Source organism: Heterocephalus glaber, unplaced genomic scaffold, assembly GCF_053883595.1.
Source record: "Heterocephalus glaber isolate CG9 unplaced genomic scaffold, H.glaber_assembly_v1.0 deba00000122, whole genome shotgun sequence".
Lineage (NCBI taxonomy): Eukaryota > Metazoa > Chordata > Mammalia > Rodentia > Bathyergidae > Heterocephalus > Heterocephalus glaber.
Window position 1 is genome coordinate 6,596,050 of NW_028258138.1, and position 25,447 is coordinate 6,621,496.

At 46.5% G+C, this 25,447-nt stretch overlaps 2 pseudogenes across 1 annotated transcript; both read right to left on the reverse strand.

Moving 5' to 3' along the window:
* Positions 1-413: 413 nt before the first annotated feature.
* On the reverse strand, positions 414-19,156 carry LOC106009225 (zinc finger protein 124 pseudogene; annotated as a pseudogene). The gene is made up of 4 exons (XR_015450767.1): positions 19,041-19,156; positions 9,677-9,835; positions 4,950-7,083; positions 414-1,739 (listed from the first exon to the last, which is right to left on the reverse strand). The product of XR_015450767.1 is annotated as a zinc finger protein 124 pseudogene (transcript).
* Positions 19,157-24,133: 4,977 nt separating this feature from the next.
* Positions 24,134-25,051, reverse strand: LOC101716693 (ubiquitin-conjugating enzyme E2 D3 pseudogene; annotated as a pseudogene).
* Between the last annotated feature and the right edge of the window lie 396 nt (positions 25,052-25,447).

Below are 25,447 nucleotides of genomic sequence, written 5' to 3' on the forward strand. Positions count from 1 at the left end.
TCAAGGTGCTTCCATTTTCCTACAAATGGTATTATAACTGGACTCTAGAAACTCATGTTTTCTTTAATTTGTTCTGAGACTCACTAATAGAAGATAGTATTCTCGAGTTCCCACAGTTTCTATACATTTGTGGCATTTCTAGTGTCATTGCCCTATGATCTGATAATATGCATGCAATAATTTTGATTCTATTGTATTTACATGGGAATGCTTTATAGGCTAGTATATGGTAGACTTATTGACATTATTGTCTTCAGTGTCTCTAAGATGCATAAAATCATTAGTCATGAGCAGCATATTTGAATTTCATGTCTGTGACGTGGGAAGTACCAATGCCAACATGTGCCCTCACCATGGGAGAAACGATCACTATGAGGTTTACAGGCTTTGGTGAAGATCAGTGTTCTCGGTGCTTAGATTTTCTTTGTCAGAATGGAGGAAAATCTTAGACTTTTCCTGAAAGTTTTGTACTCACCTTCAATTTTCTGGACACCTGAGTTTCTTCCTATGGCAGCCAGGTTCCTGAAGGTTTCCCACATCACATCTCTGTAGAGCTTCTTTTGGGATGGATCCAGCAGAGCCCACTCCTCCCTGCTGAAGTTTGCAGCCACATGGTCAAAGGTCACTGCCTCCATTGCGTGGCTCCTGGTCTCCTAGAGTACTTCCCATGCAGCCTGCAGCCAGCAGAAGTCACATAAGGCCACTGGGGGCTCTCAGCGCCTTACTCAGGACACTCGCTTGGGTGCCATGACACTGGAAGTTCCACCCCTGCCATCTTTTGACAAAGGTCCTACAAGGTGTTCTGTCATGCTCTGGAGCTTCCAAAACCATGAGATGAAATGAACCTCCTTTCTTTATAAATTTGCTGGAGTTGGGTATTCAGTTACAGCAACTGAAAATGGGCTAATGCAACAATCACCTGAGTCTTGAACACAAAAGTCATTCCAGCTTCTCCTTCTCTTTACCTTGCATCCTCCCTCTGGGGAGGCAGTGGAGGTCCTGAGGCCTCTCCAGTAGCCACCACCCCATGCAGAGGTTCACAAAGACAGGCCTGGAGGCCTCTGCCGACAGCAGGCACAGACTTGGGGGCTGATCTCAGTCAAGCTTTCAGAGGCTGTACCTGTGGCCAACAGGGCTGAACCACCAGCTAAACCACTTCTGAATTTCCCACCCAGGTGCTAAAGGTTCATCATTTTATGCCTTGGGATTTGCAATAACTTTTTAGGCATCCATAGATAACTAAGTCCATGAGCAATGGTAAGTAATGGTGTACCCTTTGCATTAACGTTACTTTGCCAAAAGATAAAATCAACCTCGAGGAAGAATGGAATTGATGTTTTATGTGAATTTTGCTTATGACCTTGCTCAGTCTCATCTGCCTCTAACAAGTACAAATGATGGATAAAGAAAGTGGGCTTAGAGTGGCTATGCAGCCATGCAAAAATCCACAGAGGTATAAATGGCAAACCAGAGATCCAAACTCAAGTCTGTCTGCCTTCCAGTCCCATGCTCTTTGCTACATAAACACAGAATTGTCTCCCAATAACAGCAACTGCACTGCACAGTGTTCTACCCCTCTGCTCATTCCAGAAAAGCTTTATACATCTGTTGTCAGAAGTGCACTTTGTGCCACATGAACTGGGGCCTCACACACACATCACAAGGCACAGTATCCTCAATGTGGTCTGTTGGATGTACTTTTCAGTTTCCTTCTACATCAAGTCTTCTTTGCACATGTCCTGTAATAAAAGTATGCAAGAATAAGAAATATTTACTAATAGGGAGATTATTCCTGCTGCCATGTTAGATGGACCAGTTAATAGAATCTGAGCTACAAAAGGATCCCCAGGCCGAAAGATGTCAGACGAGAGGGCAGGTTCCTGGGCCTACAACCAGGAGAAGGGTATTCCTAGGCAGAATGTGACAACACCAATGTGTGATCAACAGGAACTCCTTGCATTTATGTGGGCCTGGTTTTCCACCTGTGAAATGCTCCTGATATCCCTGGATGGAATGGTTTCAACATAAAGTGCCCCCAAAAGCCTCATGTGTTACCAGATGAGACCTGGTTGAACACAGGTCACGTGGAAGGCTGAATTCTATTCTTGTCCTCAGCTCCTCCCTAGTCTGTCTGCTTCCTGGCTGCCATGGGTTGTGGGGCTTTCCTCTGCATGCCCTTCCACCATACTGCTTCTGCCTTGGAGCCAGCAGACCATGGACTGAATCCTTTTAAAACCATGAGCCAAAATAAATGTCTCCTCTCTTCAGTTGGATGTGTCTGATATTTGGTCCCAGCTACAAGAAAGTGACCAATATGCCTGAGACCCATGCAGCCCTCTCTAGTGTTATATATGCACATCCACACCAGGCTTGAAGAGGGACAGGAAGAGAAAAGATAGAAGACAATGGAGTTGATATTTATTTGTCTTCCCAGCATTCACTGCTGCTTCTTTAGGTAACAATTCCTAAGGTTTTTGAGATTACAAATCCAGGCCAGAGATTTAGCTCAGCGGTCCCACCACGTGCCTACCAAGCACAAGGTCCCAAGTTCAATCCCCGGTACCAAAAAAATAAAAATAAAATAAAATTACAAATCCATCCTCATTCCTTCTTAGTCTGGGAAGGCTGGGTGGGGCTCAACTGAGTCACCAGAGCCAAGGCTGTAACTCAGGCTTGCCCAATCAAAGTGCTGTACTCCTCTGGCTGGAGGATTGGTTCAGGGAGAGACACATGACCTAAAGTGCACCAATGAAAATGAGTCTGAGACACATGACCTAAAGTGGACCAGTGAAAATGAGTCCCAGGGAGAGACACATGACCTAAAATGGGCCAATGAAAATGAATCTCAGGACTTCCTAAACCTGCACATTTGGTAGCTTAGCTGGGGCTGCCTTGGTTGTTTTCACTGGCTGCAAAGGAAGTGAAAGGAAAAGGAGAGAAAAAGAAAAAGAGGTAGGAGGAGCGAGAGAGAAACACTATGTCCTGAGGTCCTGTGAATGTGCCTAAGCCAGAAGCCCTAAGTGGGAATTCCTTTTACACTGTGTTTTAGTTCAAGCTTCTGCACAAGCATACCAGACTTCCAGTACAAGTAGTATGCTTAGGAAACGAAAGAGCAATAGGAAGTCAGGTAGCAAGGCAGACAACGGAAGGAGGCCAATAAAGGTGCTATGATAAGGCAGTTGTGGCCCCGAAAGATGTCCACATCCCGTGTCCAGAATCTGTGAATATCAGGTTACAAGGCAAAGGTGAATCTGGCTGCCGGCCGGCTGACCATGAGGTAGGGAGGGTGCCCTGGGTCACGTGAGTGGGCCCACAGTGATCCCAAGACCCTTAAAGGTGCAAGACAGGGCCGGAGGGATTTGAGGGTGCTCTGCTGCTGTTTCTGAATATGGGGCCAGAAGCCAAGAGGTGCAGGCAGCTCCTTTTAAAGAAGACAAGGAAATGGGTGTTCCCCCTTCAGAGGCTCTGGAAAAAATGTGCTTTCGGGCTGGGGATTTAGCTCAGTGGTTTCGCCGCCTGCTTCACAAGTTCAAGGACCCGGGTTCGATCCCCAGCACCAAAAAAAAAGGAAAAAAGAAAAAAGAAATGTGCTCTCCTGGCACATTGACTTAGCCTGTGTCTCACTTCTGACCTCCACGACTGTAAGGTAAGAAATGCGGGTTGTTTTGATCCATGAAGACTGTGATGTTTTGTCACAGCAGCAACAGGAAACTAATACACATGAGAATATCCGTGTGCTATCAAGTCAGTTACTGTGTGGCAAGTGGACGGAGCTCGGTCCTGCTGGCAACTCTGGGAGACAGGTGGTGCACGGCTTAAGGGGCTCCAGCCACAGACAGCAAGCTGGAGCACCCGTCCATCTGCCCACCCACTGCACTCTGTGGTCGGGGAACGTCACCAGGGCAACCTCTGGAGCACTTCCAGGTGGCCTGGCCGGGCTGCTTAACAAAGCAACAAACTGCAACCAGAAAATCTCAGGAGCGTGCAGCTTCTGTAAGATCCCAGGACACCAGCAGCACCTGCAGCCAGCAGCTTTCACAGATAAATAGCTGGGAATGGGGGAGCAAGACTGTCAGAATAATCAGGAGCATCTGCTACCATCATTGGCTGGGGCTGGACGCGCTGAAGACCCCGCAGTGCTTGAGTTGTTCTGCAAACCAAGAATAATCTTTCCCACCTGGTGGGAGCAATCCCTTAGCAAACACAGGCAGAGGCAGAGTTGCTTCTACTCCTAGGCTGTTCCACTGGACAGACAGGAGCCTTTCCATCCTGCTTGAGTTAACGTGGGGTGGATTTCCCTTCATGTAACCCAGTGAACCCCTGGCACGGCACCTAGATGCCAGAGCTGTATAGAAAGATCTAGGTATTGCTTCCTGTAAACATCTCCAAAACAGCTTTCGGAGGAAACAAGAAAGACAGTAATTCGAAACAGCTGGGCTAGAGTCCTACTATCTTCACACTTTGTGTGCAGCACTGAAAGGAGCGCAGGAAGAACATCCTGCGAGGCCACAGGGGACTGCATGGCACTTTCCTGCCCCCAGAGGTGCGTACACCAGAACCCGCAGCATTTCTAGATCGCAAGGAGCACCTGAATGACAATGACAGTGAGGGACAGGACGCCCTTGTCAACAAGTACAGTGCAGGGAATGGAGAAAGAGCTTGAGAAGATGTTAAGAAGGAAGGAGAGAGGGAGGCAGGCAGGCAGGCAGGAAGAAAACACAGTCTTCCATTGTTTCCTCCCCATCCCTCAAACTCGCCAGCCCAGCGTGGACCCTTGCCCCAGCTTTTCCCTCTTCCCCTGATGCTTTTCTTCCTCATGTCTGAGCGGCCCACTCAGGTCTGTACTCAAATGACCCTTTACCTGACAACTGGTTAACCCTTCCTGTTTTACAAGTATTGCTGCATATGTGCCATGGTCAGGGCTTTGTCCAGGGCCCCCAATTCCCTACCTCTCAGTTGCAGAAGCTGAGGCACAGGTGGGTTGTGCAGGTCACTCCAGCCACACGGCCGAGAGGACGGGAGACTCAGTTTGAACCCAGCAGTCTGGTTCTGGAGTCTGCAGCCTCTGCTGTTCTGTCCCTGAGACCTGCAAACATCCACAGTTACACTGGTGAGACGCACCGACCACACCACAAACTCCACACTTCATTTGGGGTTGGGGATCTTACTTTTCCATAACTTTTTCCATTTATAAAAGCCATACATATTCCTTGTAGGATCTTTAGATATTTAAAAAATGAAAATATTAAATCACCTGGGGACATGGTGCACGTGACTGTTCTACTCCAGATTTTCCATACAAATGTATATCTCAGGTGTTCGATGCAAACTTGGTATCACATACTTTTTGCCTTACTGTTTACAGCTTTGTTATTATACTGTGAACATTTGTCATGTTAATACGCTTTGAAAGCACATCTCATACACAATATTGCACTGAACATGTCACCTTCATTTATTTAGAAATGCCCTTATTCTTAAAACATTTAGCCGGTCTTAAGTTTTCTTCAGGAGTAAATGTACAGTACATTCACCTCTGTCTCTGTGACTGGGCTATTTCCCTAGGACCAATTCCTAGCAGTAGAACTTCCGGGTCAGAGGGCATGTGTGTCAGTCTCACTTCTACCTGGTGCTTTCCAAAGGTTTAACAGATGTTCACTTGAGCCAGCAGTGGATCCCCCCCACCCCCAGAGCTCTATGCTACAGCCTTTTTTGGCTAAGACACGTCGCTTCCAACATGTTTTCTTCCAAACCTGATTTTACAGATGAGGAAATAAGACCCAGGCCAGCTTAGTGACAAAACCAGGCAGGAGCAACAGCACAGAAAGAGAGAAATGAGGAACCAGCTGCCCCCCACTTGCAGAGATACCCAGCCTAGGATGTCCCCTCTCCACCCCAAGTCCTTGGTCCCTGAGTGGCCTCTTGAAATACAAGCACAGCATACTATGTCTTCAATGATTCCAGAAACCTCTGGAACCTGAAGGACATTTGCAAATCATAGGAGTTACAACTGCTGTCACCCAGGCACCAAATGACCCATGTGATGAAGAATGTGCTGTCCACTGAAGGCAAGATCCAACACCAATAAAATGTCCTGGCCTCCAGCCACTCCAAAGGAAGGCTCTGTTTTTAAATCTAAAATAAAAATAACAATAAATTTGACAGCTGTCAGCAAGTCCTAGGTGAACCGAAAACTCAGGTCTTCGTCTTTTGCTTTGGTCTTAAACAAGATGGAATTTGTGGCTTGGGTCACATTGGTGGGACCATCACTGGCATTGGGATTTTGGTGGAAGCTGTCACTCAGAGAGCGATTTATACCACCTTCCAAAGCTAGGGCTGCCCATTAAAATGTTCCCACATCTCTCAGAAGTTGGAGGTCCTATTTCTTTTTCCAAAGATATATCAAAAATGATCTTTAAAAAAATAGCAACTTGGGCCTTGAATCATTAATTTTGTTTTCTCCATCCACTTTGAAAAACATGTATATTCAAAGAAAAACATTGTCCATTTAGGCCGAACTAATAGAATGAATGGCTTATGCAGAACAGATGGGGGGGGGGATGAAACCCAGGGCCTTCACACTGAGCTACATTCTCAGCCCTTTTTTATTTTGAGACCATCTTGCTAGGCTGCCCCTGCTAGACTCAAACTTGTGATCTTCCTGCCCAGCCTCTCAGAATGCTGCCTGGCTCTGAAATTTACTTCTTCCGGTTCTGGAGGCTGGAAGTCTGACATCCAGGTGCCACTGTGGCTAAGTTCTGGGGGAGGCATTTTCTGGGTCATGGATTCCCAACTTCTGGTTGCATCCTTCTGTGGTGGAGAGAGAGCTAGAAAGCCCTCTCTGGGCTCTTTCTACTTCTGAAGAGTCTGTCCTAATCAATCCCCAAGGGCCCTACCACCAAGTATCAGCTCTGTCAGATTTCCATTGGTGTGACGAAACACCTGAAATAACCCCCTTCTAAGGAGGGAAGGTTTATTTTTGGCTGATGGTTTCAGAAGTTCCAGTCCATGGTGCCTCGGCCCTGTGTCTGACCACTCCTTCATGGCGGTGGGAGTAGAGGAAGGCTGCCCTCTTCATGGCTCCTGGAGGCAAAGGAGAAAGAAGACACACATGTCCCAAGCACGCTTAGTGAACTAACTTCCTTCTACTGGGCACCACCTCCTACGGACCCAGCACCTGCCCAAATCTCCAGAGACTGGGAACCAGTCCTTCAACAGATGAGCTTCCAGGGACCCCTCACACCCAAATACAGCACCAGCACATGGGAACCAGGACTTCAACATAGGAATTTTGGAAAGACAGACATTCAACCAATTGCAGATGCAATGCATGCATTAATTCTGTTTTCACCACTTGGACTCCAAGGTAGCTCTCAGCAGACTGACTGTAATTTCCAAGGTTTTGAATTGATAAGGGCAATCAACAAACATCACAAGACCCCAAACTTTGTCAAACAAAAAAGAGCTGAGGAGTCTACAGTTCATCTTCTTGTAGGTATTTTAGTCCATTTCCTTTCCATTTGGTATGTATGCTTTATTTTGAGCTTTCCTATAATAGTCCAGTCCCGAGTCACCAGCTGGGACCTGGGGGAAGGTGGCGGCCAGCTTCCTGCAACCCTGGTCTCTGCTCTACTCAGTCTCTGAGAAGAGGGTGGAGGAGGGGGACTTTGCCAGGTAGGGGACCCCCAAGGGGAGCCCCAGAGCCACTCACCCCTCCCCAGCTCAAGGACAGCTGTGGCCATCAGGCTCACCACTTCCTAGGCAAAGGCCAGTTGTGTGACCCACACGCCCGACGCCCACTGGAGTTCAGACATGTACACGACAGTCCTCCGTGTGCATGATAAGTCAGAAAGGTCGGCGGCTGGAGTACAAATAAGCAGGAACGGAAATCCTCATGTTTTCTTTCCGAGCCCTGGGAGACTGCTTTCAGGAGCTGTGCGCATGTGCTTGCACGCAGAGGTCTGAACACACATTTCAGAACCTCGGATCAGTCTGTTCTGGAGCCTGGGTCCGTGGCATCAGGAGCTGGGCTGCTGGGTGGTGCAGGAAGGCACACTCGTGTGTGTGTGTCTGTGTGTGTGTGTGTGTGTGTGTGTGTGTAACAGGGAATAACATCCACCAGACAAGCAGCCGTAAAACCACCTTTACGTTAGATCCACCTTGCCTTGGATAGAACACTAGAGCGAACAAAACACTTGAGAAAATCTGGACACAAGAGGCTGAGGCAGGATGAGCGCGGCCAATTCCAGGCCAGCCTTGGCTACTAGTGAGTAGAGAGATCCTGTCTCAAAAAACCCCAAAACAACCCCCCAAAAAAAGGGGGTGAGAAAAGAGCATTTTCTGCCTGGTCCTGCCGCTGTATTTTTACCAAAGCACATACCCAGCCCTTTTACAAGAAGATACAAGTCACAGGGTTTTCTCCGTTGAGGGCACAGCATGGCTCCCGTTTCGGTGCCTTTTAACCCAAGGAAAAGCTGACCTCAGCAGGTATCTGGGTTCCCTCCGAGCCCTGCCCTCCCCGCTCTGCCCAGGCGGTGGCGCTAGAGGCAAATGGGCCGGAACAAGCGCTCCGGAGCACCGAGCGGGAGGCCGGGGGACCCCATCTCTTCGCCGGAGCACCGGAAATGGGCTGGAAGGTGGCCGCCGGCCTCGGCCAGCCTCCAGGGGTCTCTTTTACCGTTTCTCGGGCTTCTGCCTTTCCGATCACAGAGGCCTCTAACCTGCTACATTCTCCTTTCGCGCGTGAACGGACCCCGCCCTCCCCCGCGTCTTGCTGCTGCAAAGTCGTGCCCACCCCGACCCCCGCTTAAGTACAGGGATTTCCCTCCCTGTTTATTTACTGAGGGAGGGGATACTGCGGATTAAACTCTGGCCCTTCACCCTGAGCTACATCCTCAGCCCAGTTTTTTTTTATTTTGAGACAGGGTCTCGCTAAATCGCTATGCTGCCCAGGCTAGGCTCTAACTGGTTATCTTCCTGCCTCGGCCTCCCGGAGTGCTGGGATCGCAGGGCTGTACCACCAGCCTTGGTTATCGTTTTCATTTAAGTAAACTTGAAAAAATAAATTAGGGCCAGATAGGCAAACGTTGGATTTAAGGAAGAGAGTTCTGAAAGATGGGCTACGTACAGTTTTCTTGACGTCTGCATATTTCTCAGTGAAAGACCTAAAACGGAGCGTTATGGAAACCCCGAACTTGCAAGGCAAATGTCTCGTCTTTTCAACAAAGCAGATCATGTTCCCCACCTCCGCCTCTAGAAAATAAAACTATCTAGGGACATATATATTTGGATTCATTCCCCATTGCTAAATAGCCCCCAGTGGGAGTCTTTCTCAGAAAATCGTCACTTTTAGGAGTTGAACCAAGAAGCAACCAGCAAAAGAACTGCACACACCCACCCTTCCAGGAATGCTCAAGTTCAGGAAGCGAACCGGATCCTCTGTCTTTTCATTTCCTCTTTTTCTGTTTCATTTTGTATCAGCCCCTGGAAAATTCTCTGTCACTTACATTTCTGACACTCGAGGCCTCACTGCTGTGGGAGAAGCCCGGCCCTCTCTCTTTTCAATAGAGCAGAAGCTAAGCTCTCCCAAAAGGGAAGGTGTTCTCCGTTAAACTCATATTCACCTGGACCCTCTGCCCCACGAGTGTGTGTGGATGCTGCCCCGGTAACCACTCACTGTGCCACTTGGAAGGAGAAAAGTAGGACGCGTGTTGCTCATATGGTCTTGGGAAGCTGGTGGGAAACACCCACACTGACAAGTTGGCCCACGACCCTGTTTTTTCGGAGTGCCCACATTCTTCCCGGCAGATGCTCACATCGGTGGAATCGTCCTGGTCTGTAAAAAAAGAAATGCCTCTTTCAAAAACCATGTAGTCATTCTCTCCAAAGTTATACCATAACCCAATTTAAAACAGAGTGGGAAGCAATTCACTGATATTTTGATGCAGCTCTAAATTAGAGTCCAAAAGAACTCAATGCCTAAATAGATCATCATGCGAAAAACATCTGAACTTTGGCCTTATGTTCAGAAAAAGGATCCATTTATCACTGTGCCTGCCTTGAAAACGAAAGGTCCTGAGTTCGATCCCAGGTACCGAAAAAAAAAAAAAAGGACCTATTTATCAATGTTTATTTGATCTTTCTATTTTCTTTCCAATAAAGAACAATGAAAGAAAAACAGGGGTAGAGCATTCTTGATATAATACCCAGAATACACACCCTACACAAAACACAATGTAGATGAAGTAGCTGGGAATGGTTTTGGAGGTAGCATAGATCTTCTGGCTTCCGGAGTTGTCTCTGCAACCTACTATGGTGTTACCTTGAGCAACTCACTTAACTTTTCAGTGCCTCAGTTTCTTCTTCTGTAAAATGGGGATCCTAAGAGAGCTATAGCTCTGGAGGTGGCCGTGGCTTGTGAGTTTATACATGTGAAGCATTTGGAATAGGTTCTGTGCTCAGGACACATAAAGTGCTCAATGTACATATTTTTACTACACTCATATTTCTACCTGATCACTTTTTTGCTCAACAGACAGTTAAAGAGCTTCATTTCCATGGTGTTTCAACAGCCCCATGGAAGGTAAATTGGCCCTGTGCTTTGGAGAAATTCCATACAAGAAGTGCAGAGCTGTTAAGATTTTTAAAATGTGTTTTTGATATTCTTGAAAACAACCAAGATGTCCAACCAAAAAGCTTATGAAAATTATGGAAGGGGCAGAGGATGTTTAAAAATAATTCAATTATAAATGAATGCTTCTGGTGTATGAAGCAAAGAAAAGCATGAAAAGTAAAAAATGGATAGAAAAAGACTGACAGTGAAATTCTATCCGTGGCTTTGGTGAGTGGTAGAAATAGTAACTTGAATTTTCCCCTTTTGCTTTCCCAGACTTGCCTGATTTTCCACAAGGTTAATTGAGCACTAGCTCTCCACTGAGCTCTGGGTGTTTACTGGTGGCCTAGTCTGGCTTGGTGCTGCTGTCACAGACCAGATAATTCCCAAGGAGTGCCAGCAAGTGCCTCTGGGTTCTGAAGGCTGGGAAGCCCAAGGTCAAGGTAGTGGCTGCCCTTTTCTAAGCCTCTAATCCCCACAGGAGAGCTCTGTCCTTCGACTCAGTCACTTCCAGTCTCTAACACTGCCCCGGTGGGGACGAAATCTCAACCGGAATTGCTGTTAACAATACCACAGTGAGGTGCACTCATTCATGTTTGACTCACAAAAAGCCATTTTGCCTAGGTAGTTTGCCTCTTGCTTCCATTTTTCAGATGGGGAAAAAAGCTAGGGAGAGGGAGAATAACTAACTTGCCCACAGCTGTACCCTGAGGAATTGGGGTGGCCAGGATTTTAAGGTAGCATCTGATTCCAGAATGTTCCTAATGACAACACTGCCTTTTCCCAGATACATTACTTTGAAATCAGAAAAAAAAAACACAAAACATTTTTTGAAGAATTTTAACTTTACATCTCTTTAAGTCAGAAAAAAATCTTTTTTTTTTTTGGTACGGGGGATTGAACTTGAGTCCTTGAGCTTGGGCAACAGGTGGCAAAACCACAGAGCTAAATCCCACGCCCAGAAAAAATCATTTTTAAAGAATTTAATTTCATCAAATAATTTGACAAACTGTGGTGTTTACACTAGAATATATCAATTCACACATATGGATTTAGCCTTTTTTACAGCCCAAAATGCTACCTAAAAAATATGACATTTTTATGGTTTCTTTTGAGTTTTCTAAAATATTGTGCCTTCCAAATATCTTGTGGAAGTGACTTCTAGAAATGCAAATCCAGATTTACCTTCTAAACAACCACAAAGGACAAAACACCTATAGTATTTTTTTAAATGTACTTTGCAAAGCATGCCATGGACCATTTGTCTGAAAGCTAGGCTTGCAGAGAATGAAGACTGACTTTCCTTTTAAGACTCATAAGCTCCAAGGTTTGTTCCATTTTCTCGCTTCTTCAAGGATCAAAGTTCAGAATTGGAACAGAAAAGTGGAAAAGATAGTTCTTCATTTTTTTAAAAAAATGCATTTGATTTAGCATCTTAACTAAAGCATGCCAAAGCTTTCAGAAAGAATTGCTGCACATTGGCCCGAGACCCGGTTTCTATGCCAGATCAATGTGGTCAAGGCCATTCACCTCCATCCGTGCCATTCTAATGTCTTCATGCGGCAAATGTCGGCTGGACATGTTCCACTGCGCCAGCCACCACACTAACATTTAAAAGCATTTGGCAAATCCTTCTTTGAAATGCGCACTCAGTCCAGCAGTCTGTGGTTAAAACCAAAAAAAAAAAAGTCTACAAATATTTAGATCCAAGGAAACAAGACATCAAGGATATATGAACCCAGCTGCAGACAAAGCTTCTTTGGAGAAGGTAAACATGGGGCAGAGAGTTCCTGGAAGTCTTGGTGGGTGGTGAGCAAGGGTGGACCAGAGTTTGGATGGTGCTGGAGATGAAGCCCAGCAATCTGAGCTTATGAAGCATTCTGGGAAAGCAGTACCCATTCAGTGTGTCAGCATTAGACCCCAAACAGGCAGCACTGTTCAGACCACGGACTTTTGAGAACCGGAGCTGCCCAGGTCTCTGACAGCAGGACACACCCTCCTTGGTTCAGCGGAACCCTGACTTAAAACCTTGTCCTCCTGGCTTTCCTTTGGGCTCTGCTTGCCCGTATGCTTCAATGAAATGGCACTCGTGGGCCACCGGCCAGCTGCACAGTGCAGGGGTTTCTAAGGGAATCCATTGGACTTCATTCCATTTGCATCAAAGAAGCTTTCTTTCCCTCAAAATTGCTTCTGTGTGACCTTTCAGATTATACCAAGGGATAGCTCCTGTCTCCCAGCCTTCCAAAGAAGGATAAAGGAAGAGTGACGCCCACGTCTCTACAGGCTGCCTGCACAGAGGATCTGCCCAGGGAAGCCAAGAATGGCGTGAAATATTCCTGCTCGGCACACTAAGAGGGCTTGTGAAGAGATGGCAACACTCCTTCCTTCCTTCTTCCCCCTCCTCTCTCCTTCCCTCCTTTCTTCTCTCTCTCCCTTCCTCATAATTCCTTCCTTCCTTCCTAATATACACATTAAAACTGACTCGAAGCAACAGGGTTGAGTACAGTGCATCTTCAAAAGCATTCGGGGCACTGCACCTAGATTCCAAGAAACACAGAGTGACAACGAGTTTCCAGGACCTGGACTCTCGAGGCTCAAGGAAGTCCATGGCCCTGACTTGGACAACAAGAAGGACAAACCTGCGTCCTTCAGGCCTCTTATTCCACACCTGAGAGAGGAAGAGAGGGAAACTGACATTGGCCCAGAGGCTCCTCAGGCCTCCGCTGGTCCCGACCTGTAGTTCTAGAGCAGTGGGACAGGGGAGGCTGGGGAGGCTGCCTGTCTCCACCCCTGCCCCGGGACGACTCTTCCTTCTTTTGTCCCACAGCGTTGAACCAGACGCTGCACAGGAAAGCACCCATTGACCACCCTCAGAGACATAGTGCTCTTAGCTGCCTGCTGCCCACAGCCCCAAATCCTCCCCTTGGGGTTTTTCAGCCTCTTCTTGGGGCCCCTGGTGACAGGAGAAAGAAGTTATTCATCTGTTGATGCAGTGAGTTCTGGGGAATAAGCAAAGAGGTGTCCACCATGGTCTCTCTGCACTGCTGAGTCCTCCCGAAACCTACCAAAAGCCTGTAGCCATTCAGGGACCCAAGAAGCACTGAAGAGCCAATGTCCTATGTGGCTGGTTCGGGAACCTGAATTACCAATGGAGACAAAATAGAACTGAACTCTGCCCTCCAGGAGGGGACTCTGAAGCAGGAAACAGGAAATGTAGGAGCACAGGGTGGAGGGAAGGGATGTGCACTGAGCAAGTGAAGGACAGAGGCAAAGGGAAGGGACATTAAGGAGAGATGGACAAGGAAGAAGAAGCTGACAGTGCAGGAAGGACCTGTCGAGGGCTGTGGTGGCTCCCAGGCTCAGAGGTCACGGTGGGTGGCGCTCAGGGGCCGGGAACCAGACGGCATCCCCAAGGTAGACAGGGTCTGAGCACAGGTGCAGGTTTGCAGCTGTAGGCAGGAAAGCCCAGGGCTGCCTTCATGTGCAGGCTCCAGGGCCCCTCCACTTCCTCCCTCCACACACTCCCAGCCTCATTCATCCACACCTCACCTGACTCTCAGGCGTGCACCAGCCCTGAGTGGGCCTCATCTGAGCGCCCACTGTAGCACAAAGCTGCTTGGCCTGCGTCATGGCCGCTGAAGATAGAGCCATGTGAGGAAAATGTGGAGAAGAAAGGGGAAAGCAGGCCATCTTTCCCAGCCACCCCAACTTCTTTCAGACAACTGATGTGGTCCCAAGGCCTCCAGAGCGAAGGCTTCCAGCCATTGCTTCAGGGACACCGGTGTGCCACTTCGGCCGCATTGCTGGGTTCATTAAAGGGCGCTGTTTGCCCCAGTGTGGGCTCCAGGTGTTCAATAGAAAGGCTTGGCAATTCGGGCTGAGGAAGAATCGCGTTTCTTGACCTGAAACTGCACCTCCTCATATCGTGGTGACAGCACTGGTCCTGTGCCCTGTGCCCTGGGTCTGCTTTCTCATCGTTAGCTAGAGGAAGAGGAAGAAGGCAAAGGTTGTGCCTTCTCAAATATCCCATGTCTTGAGGACAGGCCGAGCCGTACTCCTTACCCAGGACAAGAAGTGCTTTGCCAAGGCATTATCTGGAATGGGACATGTATGGCGAAAGGTACATATGGTCTGGGTGAATATTGGGGGTCTTCTTGCTGCAGTTTTTCTTCTGAAACGAACACCTCAAGCTTTTGTTCATTCTTCCGAGCAAGATGGAGAAAGAGGGACACCTTGGTAATACAAATCCTACTTCCCAACACTGGAAATGTCAGCATGAAGAGAGAAAAATATTAACAGAAATGCAGTCTGCAGTATTTTAACCAGCCTGAAGCTCTTCACCTAGTGTAGCAAAAGATGTGACTACAATATGATGTAATTTAAAGATTTAAGAAGCAGAGCCTTTCAGAGCCTTTGAAACTGTTCTGAGGGGGGTGGCTGGCAATTAGTTTTTCTTCCTTTTCCTGTTCTTTTTTCCATACTAGGGATTCTACACAGGACCTTGGCAAATGAGCTTTCTCTCCAGGCCTTTATATTCTGCAGTACTGGGATTATACCCCCAGCCCTTTCTATTCTTGCTTGTTTGTTTGTTGTTTTTTGAGGCAAAGTCTTGCTTGAACTCACTATGTGGCCCAGGCTGGCTTCGAACTTGCAGCTATTCTCGTGTCTTAGCCTCCCAAGTGCTGGGATTACAGGCATACGCCACCACACCTGGCTTTATTTTCATTTTTGAGGCCGTGTCTTGCCAAGTTGTCAAGGCTGGGCTTGAACTTGTGATCCTCCTGCCTCAGCCTCCAAGTTAGTAATTTCCTTAAAATGCTTTACAGGTGATTATTGAAAATACTCTGAGGTCTAATTTTAGCACATTTTATTTTCAGACTTTATGGCCTGTTCTCTGTTGTGTCAAGTAGAAAGCCACCTTGGCCTATATAAAAGGCAGAGAACATAATCATAAGATCTTAGGATACTTCCTATTGCCCATGCTGCTTTGCTCTTTAAGTTCTCTTTATCTCACCCTCAAAAAATAAGGCATAATTACATTTTGTGATTGTTTGCCCCAGGACAAGATGAAATTTCACAAGATCTACAGAAAAACAAAAAAAGGCATCTCTTATTCAGATTAACACAGAGATCTAAAACAGGACTAAGATTTATGAAAAGGATTATGAAGTTATTACTAGTACAGGACATTTCTATTTGTAAAGAATAGCAGAAACAGGGCTGGGGATTTAGCTCAGTGGTTCTGCAACCTGCCTTGAAATCCCAAGGTCCTAAATTCAAACCCCCGTACCAAAAAAAAAAAAAGAATAGCAGAAACATTGGTAGATGAGGTATGGGACCAGTAAGCCAAGGAGATTTTTCTTTTAGTACACAAAGGCATGTGTTGCTAAACAAGAACCTGTCAGACATTTTGTTGTTGTTGTTGGTCAAAGATGAGAGAAAAACCTGATGTATCTTTGAATGAAAACTTAAAAAAAAAAAAATCCCATGTCTTGAACAGTGTCTCTGCCACAGTAAGATCTCAGTAAATATTTTCAAAATAAATCAATGAAGGACTCAATAAGGGCACTTCTTTTCCCCCGAGGCATCTTCAGATGGTTGTGCAAAAGAACACAGCCTTTGGGGACGCTTCTGAGGAATGCCACCTTGGGGGAAAATGGCAATAAGACTGTGATGCTGCCCGGTTCCTCACTTGATGTGGAAGAGCTCAGAATCCACTGTTTCATCCTGTGATTTTCTTTTCCGGGAGACTTTTTCCTTCTAAAATTTATCTCAGCCAAGATTGCTGCCATCATTATCAGTCCTGTAGCCATCTTACTGTTGTGTCTTTTTGTCTCTCTGTTGCCTCCACACACACAGACACATGCACAAGTACACACGATGATGCGTGGCCATCATTAAAACATATTTTAGAATTAGAAAATGCAGAGAAGGGGAAAAAAACCCCACCATGATGAATCCCACTTCTCTCTTTCTTCCACACTTCTTTCTTTGCTATTTCTCCCACAGATTGTGTCTTTTGAAGAACACACTGGACAAGCCAGGGAGGGGACCCACGGGCTCCCTTCCTCCCCAGCAAGAAGCCAGTGGGTGCCCCTCATGCCCACAGCCCCTTTCTTGACCCAACCCAGGTGGTCGCTAGTACATGGACATCACACTTGGACCAGGGGCGCACAGGGTTGACGGAGGCAGGCTGGTTGCAACTCATGCCTACCAGGACAACTCAAAGACAAAACCTTCCCACTATAAGATCCTTGTCCCCCACTCTAGGGAAAAAAGCACTTCCTTTTTTTTTTTTTTTTGGTACTGGGGATCAAACTCTGGACCTTGTGGTTACGAGGCAGGCACCAGAACCACTGAGCTAAATCTCCAGCCCTAAAGCACTTCCTTTTGATTCTGCTTCTACCCCTTACCCCCCCTTTTTTTTGCATGTAGCATATTATATTTCAAAGATGTTTCAAAAATGACTACTGACTCTCTCACTCCTAGACACTAACTGTTCTGTGGACACAGGTTTCCTGAGTCCCTGCAGGGCTACAGGTTAGTTGATTTACTATCATTTCAGGAAAGGTCAATGGGTTTGGAGGTGACACCACTTCCAGGCTGGAGGACCCACCTAGACCTTTGCAGTGCAGTCTTCTGCCTCCTCCTCCAGGACAGGGCCAGGGTCTTCCTCAGCTCCTGCGGGGCTGTGGCTCCCTCCCATCCCACACCTTCCAATGACCGGGACAATCGGGGTGGGTATATGTGCGTATTTTCCTACTCAGTCTTGACAAGATAAATAAGCGCAGCTTTTTCTCCTCTGCACATTTGAATCCCAGCATTCCTGATGTGCAGGCAAGCTTTTCACGGAAAAGCATTACAATCTTATAATTAAATTAAGTGCTTGTGGGAAACAGCACAACTAAAACCAGAAAATAATTTAGAAAGATTAAGCCCATTAGGGTAGGGCTTTTCTTATTTAGCGGAGAGGAAATACAATTAGGTGAAGTGACTTATTAAAAACACCTACTTAGGATCTGAACCCCTCCCAAGTGCACAGAATCGCTCTGCTGTGGATGGAGCAGAGAGACCCCCCCTTCCGCTCTGCCCAAATCAAATCAGAAAGCTGAACTCAGTGATTCCCCAGGAGAGGTGACTGCACCTCACAGTACAGTGAAAGAAATTTAATTTGAAGCTGTCCGGAAATTACTACAGAGCTGTTATTTCCACCATTGTCAAGTGATAAGCTCAGGATTTTGCGATAAGATGGTCCAAGCTGTATCGTGTAAATTTATATAAACCCTAAAGAAGAAACAGGGGAGTAGAAATCTACTTCTCAGGATATGGGCCACAAAGTTCCTCAGGCGTCATTGAAACAGTTATAGACACAACCTGACACACTGTGCGATAACTTAGGTGTGATACAGTGTTTCCTGTGTGTAAGGGTGGATACAGGAAAAGTGAGCAGCCAGATGTTCCAGAGTTAATGATTGAACAAATAGAACCAAGCGACTGAACGTGACTATTTCAGAGTCAGGTGGACTTGGGTCCACGTGGTCACCTAAATTTACATAAACCCTGAAGAATCACTCCTCAAACTTAAATCTCTGCAAACTTTAGCCTCCTCCTCCTCCTCTGTAACAGGGAGATTATAGAACCTGCTTCCCGCATTGATATGAGATTAGAGGGAGCACATAGCATGCTCAGCACTTTCCCAGCACTCAGGAAATACCCAATGTTGACTATTTGAAGAATTAAAAATGACAGCTCGCACATTCATAGATATTTCTGGGTATTGGGCGCTGTCGTGAATGCTGTAGCACATTTTTCGAGTAACCAGCACGGGGATATTAGGTAGGTATCACCCATTCTGTCACTGCGCCACAAAATAGGAAATCAAGGCAGGAGAGTTTGAGTGATGTCTATGCCCCTCACCCCAGAGCCACGTTACAGGAACTCAGACCATTTTCTTCAGGAGACAGAACTCTCTCAAGAGCAAGGAAACGGCTTGAAGAGCCCCAACTTAAAGACCTTGCTTTATACAGTCTTTAATTTTTTTTCCAGTACTAGGATTAAGCCCAGATACATCACCAGTCCCTTTTTAAATTTTGAGACAGGGTCCTGATAATTCACTAAGTCTCCCAGGCTGGGCTCCAGTTTGTGATCCTCCTGCCTCAGCCTCCGAGTACTGGGATCACAGGTGGGCACCATCAACCCCAACTGAGCCACCATCCATTTTATCCTCAGTGCATGCATGCAGTCCTCCCATCCTTCCTATTTTTGCAAAATTCAGTTGCCCATACTATAGTTCAACCCCACCAGCTCTCCAAACAACGGGCTGTGGGGAAAATAACTCTGTACCTTGCTATGTAGTTCGCAAATCCCCCCTGAGGTAACAGGTGCACCTGGGATCAGTGGCCAATCACCCTGCGACTTTCATGCTGACCTTGATTGGTCCAGGGTACTGATTGAGTTTGCGGACAGACCCAGAGCTTGGTCCTGTTTCCTCCTGTCTCCCGCTGAAAATGTCCAAGAGAGGCTCCTGGTCAAAGACACGACACTACAGGAAAGAGAAAAATCAGTAATACTGGAAGCGAAATAGAAATGAGATGTATGAGATGTAACCAAAACATAGTGAATGTTTACAGAAAATGTATTACAGCAAAAGTCATGTGGCCGCGAATCACCCTCAGAATCCCGCCCTGCCTTGGAACACATTCATCTGTCTTTCTCACTACTTTCCAAGCAGTTCTGGAGTCCTCTTTCCTGAGTGTCTGTATGTGATCAAAAATACAGTGACTGCCACTCAGAGCACCATCCAGCAGGAAGGCAGGTTCATAAAAACATGACGCTGGGTCCTCACTCACCTTAGTCACCGGATCTGGCACCGTGTGACTCCCGGCTCTCCCCGAGTCAAAATGACCAAGAATGGTAAACATTTTTAATCCATTCGGGACATCGAGGCAGCCAGGACAGCACAAAGAAAGACACTCAGGAAAGAGGGCTCCAGAGCTGCTGCAGGAAGTGGCCAGGACGGTGGGATGATTTGAGTGTTGGAAGCGAAAAGGAGGATTGAAGGAGATTCATGGCAATGTGTCTTTTACTGTAATGGTTTATTTTCAGTTGAAATATCTTCTGTATTTTTTGATCGCTTCTCATGAATGGAGCAGAGAAGACATACCTGACCGTGGGGGTCACGTTACTGTGGTCTGGAGCACGTGTGGGTGTGCAGCCCGGGGGGCTCAGTGGGGGTGCCAGACTGGCACAGACCAGGGGCGCTTGTGATGGGAAGGACGGCAAAGACAATGTCTACGGGAAGTGACGTCACCAAGCAGCATCACAGTGAATTATTTCACGACACTGATAGCACAAAGGAGACAATGTTGGAGGCTGCCCTGAACCTAGAAAGGAGCTTGGTGCCCAAGGCCAGGGCAGAGGCTGCCCAGGAGCATGAGTTACACGGGGAGGGGGCGTTCAAAGCCCTTGTGCTGAGTTCTTTACAAAGAAGGAACAAAGTGCTTTAAGCCTCAGCCTTCTAATGCTGAAATTACAGCGTATAAAATAAATATTAATTTTGCAATTTTTATATTTCCCTGTTTACAGAGATATTAAAACAACTTTGAAGACAAATTTTAGTGTCTTGACAAAATGTTTCAAAGGTCACAGAACCACTGTGGTATTTCCCTTCGATCACTGAGGTCATTTTGCATAGTTTCAGCTTGTATGATTTTTTTTTTCTGGTGCTGGGGATTGAACCCAAGGCCTTCACAATGAGCTACATCCGTCATTTCTTTCATTTTTTACTTTGAGACAGGATCTCACCAAGTTGCTAACATTCCCCACCTGGGCTAGAATTTGTGATCCTCCTGCTTCAGCCTCCCACAGTGCTGGGATTACAAGCCTACACCACCATAACCAACTGCATGATAATCTTCATGGTCCTGCAACTTGCTCAAATTGCTGTCTATGCTAAATGTCTGTACCTGTGAGATGTGTTCGTTTCCTCCACAGTACACTTCGATGCAGGACAAGAGCATCCCCTCCCATGTTCTTCTGCCCTTGGTGGTTTCTGCTTGGCAGCCTGTCTTGGGCTGGCTCCCATGTCTGGAAGTGGTCTCTGTCCCACACTCTCCTTCCTCAGGAACCCATAGCGTGGCTTCTCCACCCAGCTTCCGGCCTCCCTAATTCCGGTTCCGGCCTCCATTTTTGTTCTAACACCCTTGAACTGTTAGCATCACCCAGGCTACTCCCAGATTCCTGTATCCAGCTGCAAGGACCCTGAGTGTCTAGCACCTGCTTCCCTGCCACCCCTGTGTTCTCTCACAAGCTCCTATGGAGGAGGATACTAGCGTTCCCATCACTGCTGAAGAAACTGAGGCACAGGAAGACACAGTTACTAGAAAGGGCTAGTGCCAGGGTCACACCCAAGGGGTCTGACCCCACCCCAGCTCCTCCACTGTGTCCCCACCCACGGTCAGCTTAGCCACTGGGCCCAAGGTCACAAGCTACTCACAAAGCACCAAAACATATTCAGAGTAAGGGAAAGAAAAATATATAGTCTTCCTCTGGAGTCAGAAACCTATAAAAACAAAACCATCCATTTAGTTGTGTGCAAAACATAATATTTACTGACTTCAAAAAAACTAAATTTGGTATTCTGAAAGATCCCATTATGTTTTTAAACATTGTGTAGTTTTGGTTTTCTGACTCTGAAAGCATCCCTAAGCCTACAATGGCCAGCATACTTAGAGACACTTAACACCACAGCCAAACCTAAAACAGCTCATTTTTAAGCAAATGGATAGAGACTCTTTCCAATTAATTTGTAGCCAAATACCCGCATATCTGGTGTGAGCTGTGGCCTCATTCTAAAGTGTAGGCAGAGATCTTTGCTTGTCCAAAAATGAGAGTCCAAGACCCATCCAGGGTCCGCCCTGGGAGCAGTGGGCAGGACAAAGCTGCTTGGGACAGGGGGTTCCCGGCCAAGATGCAGGTGCAGGTTGCCCGAATGCTCATCCACGTCCTCCTGCCAACAGATATGATCTCGGCTCCTCAGTTAACCTCTTCATCCTCACGGATGGAGATGAAAAGACACCTGCTTCAGAGGGATGCTTGTGAGGAAGGAGTCAATCCGGGACCCCCAGGCGGACTCCGTTCGTTTGTTCCTTCAAGGACAAAGACGATGCAGTGATAACACGGGTCAGCCCTGTTCTACTCCTGGGATAGGATGCAAACAAAAATGCCCTGTAGAGGCCACGCCAGCACCTCCCCAGCAGGGGGCACCCTTTCCCGGAGGCCTGGGCCATGCAAACCACACCCAACCTCAGGCCGGCAGGGCGCCCCAGGGACTCGGCAGCGGACAAGTCTGCTGTTTCCCTCTCTGGGGGAAATAAATAGGCTTTGTTTTTGGAAACGCAGGTGAGCAGGTGAGGCTGGCAGATCGGCAGCAAGATCAGGTTCTCCTTAGTGGAAGGGGAGGGTAGGCCAGGCCCAAGCCAGCAGGCAGCTGCCCACCTCTTCTGCAAAGGGCAGTGTGACAAACTCCTCTGTCACCACTGGGGGCAGTTTCAGAAAACGTTGATGATCTGGTTAATTTTTACTAAAATAAGATCCCCCTTTAATACAATGCTTAGCTTATCATTTCCTTGTCTTAGCTGGGGTTAGAGACCGGGCTGAATTTGTTTAGACAAGCTCTATAATATTTTTTTTAAAAAAAAAAAAAAAAAAAAGGAAGGCAAAGTACACTGAGTTTCGAAGTCCAGAGAACATTCCGTTCCCTGTCTTCAATTTACAACCGAATGTGCTTTACGTTAGCAGGCAAGCTATAGCTTGTAAAACCGATGTGGAAATAATCTCAAGTATGAGGCACCCCCCCCCACCCCCATGTATGATGCAATTGGAGAAGATTTGGGCTGGGAGAAATCTTTAGCTGAAAGCAAAGATGGACTGTACTTAATTGTTCTTAAGCAAAATTAAAATGGAGCTGTTTCTTTCACACATTCCATTCCCCAGGCTGGGTGTCAGCTGGATAATCATGGGGAGGGGGAGCGCGGGGCGTTCTCTGAGTAAGAAAATCAAATGTTGAAGTGTTGACATTTTGTTCGGTAAGGTTTTTTTGAAGCATGCTCATAGTCCTAAATTTAGAACGATGACATTTTTGTCTGTAAAATCAGTACTCCTTTGACAACGCCCAAGATAACATTTTTGAGATCCACCTACACATTAAAAGCATTTGGATAATATTCCGTGCATTCTCCCTGGCTTATTAAATACAGATCACAGCTTGTCAAGCTCTGACTATGGTTTGAGTGGAATCAAGAAAAAGTGCTTTACAATGATCTTTATTGCCTCTACAGTGGGCCCTCGACTTACGAACTCAATTTGTTCCTGAGGTCTGGTTGTAACTCAAGTCGGTCAGTGAAGGCTCAGGCTCCTCCACAGCCTTCACAGTCTCTCTCCTGTACACAGGCGGGTCTCAGTGTCCTTAGAGAGGCCCCGGCCCAGGATTTCTCAGTGAACCCCGAACAGGAAAGGGTGTTGTCATGTTCCTTCCAGAACACTTTAAGGGTTAAATCTGTGGCTGAGACCATCTGGGAGCACAAGTGGCTGGCATTTGGGTCATAACTCAAGACTTTGGTCATAAGTTAAAACTGAAATTCCAGTCATAACCCAAGCTGTTCATATGTCAGGCCGGTTGTAACTCGAGGGTCCATTGTACCTTCGAAGCAGTTTCCCAAAGATGCCTTTCCCACCGTCCAGTACTTAGGACGCTCCAGCATTTCTCGGGTTCTCAACTGTGTTGAGAAGCAGCTTTCTATAACACTGTGCTCTCCACCCCTTAGATGGCCTTGTTTTCTTTACAACACTTATTGTTTGACTCATTTATTGTCTTTTATCTCCTAACAAAAAATCAACTCGAAGAGGACAGGAACTGAGTCTGTCTCACTCAGGTCCAGATCCAGGATTTCTGCACACATTCATAGTCAGCATTCAGTAATACTTGAGGATATAGTAAAATACAAGATGTTGAGTGTCTACAATTTCATGAACAACACTGAAAGATTTTGTCTTTTTTTTTTTTGGTTTATGCAACTTTACTGAAGAAAAATAAATCAGTTACTAGCAGAGCTATTAGTTGATCACTCATCCATTGACAACTTGCATCATTTACTCCGTGCTATATTAAACAGTGTCTTGGAAGATAGATTAACTATTAGCTCCAAGCCTCCTAACAATTTAAATGAAAATTACAAAATGTTTTGAAACCCTGTTTTGGAATACAAAGGGTGTTTGAGTTCCAATTTCCATTCTCTGTAGAACAGAACAGGCCATTCCTTTATTGGCATGCATAAAATACATCACATTTTCTGTTCTGCCGATGCTATAAATTCAATACCAATTCTCCAGCCACATCAGTTATGAGCATAAAGTATATCACATAATCTCACATTTCTAACAGTGGAAGGCTTAACTAGAATGGATACTGCTAGAATAATGCTGCTTCCTTGCTGTGACAATGGAGCATCCATCTCCGCCCCGCCCCCCATAGCTTCTTAAGCAGTTAGAGCTGTGAGGAATGATTTAGCCTCATAACCAAGTCAGAGTGCAGACATTGGCCACGTAATACACATGCTCTATTTTTTTAAAAAAATCTGAATCTTGGGCAACTGTTCTCTTGTAACTAACTACTTTACAGTTTCTAAAAGCAGTTATTATCCAAAGCTGGAAGAATTTAAGCCTTCTCAGTTGAGCATGTGAATGAATGGAGGGAGGTAAACAAAACAACAAAATTAAAAAAGATGAGGTCTGATAGGGGAGTAGCCGGATAAGAAAATCAAAAAAGGAACAGTAATTTAAAGTTTATTCCAGCTATAATGCAGGTTATTCTGATTTTAAGGTAGCATCACATGGCATACTTCTGAGTCCATTCTCGAGACACTCTGTTGTACTTTGTCTGTTTTATAGATCCGTGCAATCTCTGGCACTAGGAGGTCGTCTGGGTTTGGATCACATAGCAGTGACCAAATGGATAAAAGAACTTTAGAAATAGTTAAAGCAGGAGTCCACTGTGATCTTAGGATATCGAGACAAATGCTGCCATTACTGTTAATATTTAGATGATAAATTCTTGTTGTAAATGCAACCTTAGGTGGTTTGAAAGCGTAGTCTGTAGGAAAATGAATTGTCAAAAAGAATACACCACCTTGATATGGGCTGTCATTAGGTCCCATAATTGTGGTTTGCCAATGGAGCATGTCATCCCCAACTGGGCCTGCAGAACATTGTGCAGGAGGGTCACGGGCCAAATCACTAAGTTCCCTATTAATCTGCTTCAGCGCCATGGTCCATGCTGTCCTGGCCCTCGGTGTCCGCGTGTGCTCTGTCCCGCCGCGGCGTCTGGATGGTCCTCGGCTCCAGCGGCTCAGTCAGCCGTTCGACTAAGCCGACCGGAAGTCGCGCCGGGCAGACGGGCCGATTTTGTCTTTTATTATATGCAGTAAATTCATGCCTATAAAAATGGTGGTACAGCCAGATGTGGAGGCACACACCTGTAATCCCAGCACTCTGGGAGGTTGAGGAAGGAGGACTGTGGGCAACTTAGTGACTTTGCAAGACCTTGTCTCAAAAATAAATAAGTGAATAAAAAGGTAGTGTGTATGTGTATAAGATATTATGTAATCACTGCTAGAGCTTCCCAAACCCCTAGGAATAACTCGCAGGACCAGCAGTGGGGAAGCACTGACATAAAGGACTATAAGGCAAGGTGCTGCAGACCTGAGCCTCTCATCGGCGATGTGACCCCGGCCAGCACCACTCAGTTTGCCTGAGCCTCGGTTTACCTGCACGGCAGGG